General features: G+C 33.3%; 1 pseudogene; it reads right to left on the bottom strand.

Annotated features, from left to right (window-relative positions):
• Positions 1 to 3,313: 3,313 nt before the first annotated feature.
• LOC120138469 lies at positions 3,314 to 3,859 on the bottom strand (annotated as a pseudogene).
• Between the last annotated feature and the right edge of the window lie 320 nt (positions 3,860 to 4,179).

Here is a 4,179-nt window from a genome sequence, read left to right on the forward strand (position 1 = left end):
GTATATGAATCCTGAAAGTTACTTGCTAGGCCCATACGGAGAATAAATTCTCACGAGAGCGTCTATTTCAACCCCCCTTAAGACAGGTTTGGAGCTTGGGTATAGAGCCAGAGATAGAAACTTTTAAAAATCTGAAATCATAAAAAAATTCAGTACAACTATTTATTTGAAAAATAATCAAAGGTAAATAATGTAATCGAATTAAAATTTAAGTTTACTATTTTCGCATAAAAAGACAATCGAAAATTAATTCTGGCCTGACTGACTTACCTGTCCCCAGCGGAGTCGCCAAACTGTCACGGTCGTCTTTTGGTTGGACTCGGAATTGGGTTTTGACTTAAATTAAATGATTAGGAGTCGCCACCAACCATTTTCAAACGATGGTGGGTCGGACACCATATTACATGGTCTGTATTTTACCATAAATGTGTCGGGTTTAGGAGTCGGTTACAGTCAAAGAAGGGTTAGCACCCTTGAACCACCCTTTTGGTACCAATTAATTTTCGGTTGTCTTTATTTGCGGAAATTAAATTTAAATTGAAATTTAAAACATTCGATTCGATTTACTTACCTTCGATTGATTAAAATTACCACTGAGGGAAAAAATGTTAGAGAGTAAAACAAAGGAAATATCGAATAAAAATTACTTAAATAAAAAGAAAAATAAATAAATAAATAAATGACTAAATCAAAGAAAGAAAAAAAGTGAAAAATGTTTAAAAACGTAACAAAAATGTTAAATTTTAGAAAGGAAAAAATAAAAATAAAAATAAAAAAAATAAAATAAAAATAAAAATGAAATGAAATGAAATGAAAAAATGAGAAAAAATAATAATAATAATAAAAGGGTTGGGGACTAAATGATAATTTAACCTAAACCTTCATACCAAATTAGTGACCAAATCATAGCAATAGAAACATAAAAGGATCAAAAACATCAATTTTCCTTTCCATTCTGAACTGAAACAACAACTTACATACCCAAAGGACCAAAAGGGGCATTATCCCTTTTAAGGCTCGAAAGCATGGGTAGTAGAGGCCAAAACGACGCAATTTTACATTTTGTATATAACCCCCAAAATCTAGCATTGTTTCTTTATCTCCCTCATTTGATTACCATTATTTCTCTCTCTGAAAAATGGGAGAACAAGTTTCTCTCGCTTTTCTCTAGCCTCTCTCATCGGAGGGAAACCGACAACGACCGTCTACCGTCAACTGCTGCCGCCAGCGGTGGTCAAAAAAGCAAAAACACCCTCAATGCTCCCTCTCAACGCCCTCAACCCAAAACTGAAGCCCAAACTCCCAAAAAATGCCCCCACCAACGTAATCTAAGCCAAAAGTCTCGTGCACTAATTTTTTACTCTATTGGTTGCTTTTGCATGTGGGTTTTTTGTTGGATTTACTTGGTGGTTATCTTCGGTTTCAGTCGACTGTTTGTTTTGTTTTGTGTAGATTTGTTGTTGGTTGTTGTGGTACCGTGTGTTTGGTTTCTATCTGTGTTGGTCACCGTTGGTTCCCGATGTTGTTCTCTATTGATGGTTCTGTGTTTGGCTTACTATGCTGATCGTTCTTGTTCTCGATGATACTTGGTGTATACTGTGGTTGATGGGTTGGCTTGTTGTTGATGGTTCATTGGTCACGTTGAGGTCATCATTGGGCCGAAAATCCTAGGATGGTTCAGTCCCGAGATCTCGGCCGGTCGTTCTTACGTGTGTTGATGACGTGTGTTGCATGTGTGCCCTTTAACCCCCTCCATACGACGCTTGTGTTGACATGTTACCCATCTTGTTAGGGTTTTGCAAACCCTAACCTGCTTGGGCTAGATCAGGCCCCAAACTGGTTAGGCAACCCTTTGTTCTGGACCGAAATATTGGACCTGGACAAAATTTTGAAAAAAGGAAAAAATAATTAATAAAACAAACAAATAAAATAATAATAACAATAATAATATACTAATTAATAATATAATATAAACTATATAATATATACTTCAAATATATTTTTAAACTATATATTATTTTTTAAAAGTTTTCAAAACTATATCTCATATAGTTTTCAAAAATGATTTTAAAAATATTATATAAGCTTTCAAAAAATATTTTTAAAACTATATTTTATATAATTTTTCAAGAAAATGTTTTTAAAACCATATATTATATAAGTTTTCAAAATGTTTTAAAAAGTTATATAATATATATTTTCAAAATGTTTTAAAAAACTATATATTACATATATGTTTTCAAAAATGTTTTCAAAACTATATAATATATATGTTTTCAAAAACTATATATTATATATATTTTAAAAATGTTTTCAAAACTATATAATATATGTTTTCAAAAATGTTTCAAAACTATATATTATATATTTCAAAATCATTTTACCTATATAATATATATAAAAAAATAATAGACGAAAATGAATGTCTACATATACATTTTCTGATTAATTTATGTTATTACAAGGTAATTACAATAGATTCACAACCTATTTCCTTGGATGCCTTTTTTTAAATAATTTTTCATATTTTGCATCTTCTTTTGGTCAACTTTCTGCCTGACGAATCGTTGCCCTTTTGATAATTAAAACTTAGATACTGAGAAATAATTTGTGCCAACCCCCCCCCCCCACCAACCACGATAATCATCTATTGATTTGTGTTTTTTTATTAATACAAGATAAATATAAGTTAATGCATGTTTAAAGAAAATTATTAATTATTTAACATTAAACGTTTTATGATCTTAGTATTTATAGCTTTAGAACCCGAAACATAAATGAATAATAATCATTTTTATCACTGAGGTCATTCGTACTCATATATTGTTTTTTATCATTTTTTTTTTCCATATCATTATCATTTGGGACATCAAGGAATTATTTTTATAAGTAGAAGGTTTGGGATTTTGCTAAAAAACACAATTAATTTTCCTATTTGTTTTGCCCATTTCTCATTTCTTGCACACCAGCAAATAGAAATAGATTGTAATACAAAGCTTAGTGAACTGTTTTTCACTACTTTCTGATACAAGGGTTTGAATAGGCAGTAAGCAAAGCACCACTGCTTTCTTCCTCATCTAATCCATTGAGTGAAACCTCTGTAAGTTCACTTGAACTTGGTGAAGTAGGTTGAGGTGGAGCAAACATGGAGCTGTCTTCCACTGTCAAATCAATACAGCTAGGCATCTTCGCTACCTGTTTTTTAACTTTTCTTTTCCTATGAAACACTTGGAAAACTGACCAATCTCCAGCCAATTCCATCTGCAGATATGGAAAAACTCATACCTAAATAACGATTCTAATGAGAAAAAGAACCTGATAAAGCAAGTTAGTATGTCTGTAGATTATGTTCACCTGAGTTGCCCCGGAGCCGACGAGGCGATCGGGTGTTGGTCTTATTAGAACGTTTCCTTTGACAGAAAGTCAAAGCTTTTCTCATCCCAACAACTTGATTGGTCCCATACGCTAAAATTGATTTCTCTTTGCCTATGGGCTTCCAGTAGCCACACCCAGCAACTCTCTTGCGTTTCTTGTTGCTTTCATCGCCGTATCTTCTGCTAAAGAAATACCTCTTTTCATTCAGATCACCTGAAAGTGAAAACCCACGAATATTAACACACTTTATGAATCAAACTGCAATTTATATTGTTGAGGGAAGCTGACCTGGTAAGTTCCGAGGATCAGTTTGGAGAACGCTTGAACTCAGAAATGATGGAAGCAGGTAAGGGAAGACTGAAAGCCTTTCTATCAAGTAATGAACCACGAGCTCTTCATCTGTAGGGTGGAATCTGAAGCCAATGGGCATCTTGATCCCTCCGTTTAAGACAAAATTTTGAGTTTCCATGGTGAATAACAATCAAGCGAAGCAAACCTTTTGCAGTTGAAGAGAGAAGAAAGAAGAAGGCAGAGAGAAGACTTTACTGGGTTTTGTTTTATGGGGTTTGCAGGGAGAAAGAAGACAGGGAGGTTGCATTTATATAGACAGAGGAGTTGAAGGGAATTGGGCGGTAAGTAAAGTTGAAACGACTCCTCTAAATTCTCTGACCGGGATAATAATTATAAATATTATGATCATACAATAATAATATCACATGATACGCTATTACGATCACGACCATTTAAATTCTTACTCTGATTCCTTCGTTGACTAAAACATTTACTTTGTGTTGACGGGTCGTC

The sequence above is a fragment of the Hibiscus syriacus genome, unplaced genomic scaffold, assembly GCF_006381635.1.
Source record: "Hibiscus syriacus cultivar Baekdansim isolate YM2019G1 unplaced genomic scaffold, ASM638163v2 tig00110694_pilon, whole genome shotgun sequence".
Lineage (NCBI taxonomy): Eukaryota > Viridiplantae > Streptophyta > Magnoliopsida > Malvales > Malvaceae > Hibiscus > Hibiscus syriacus.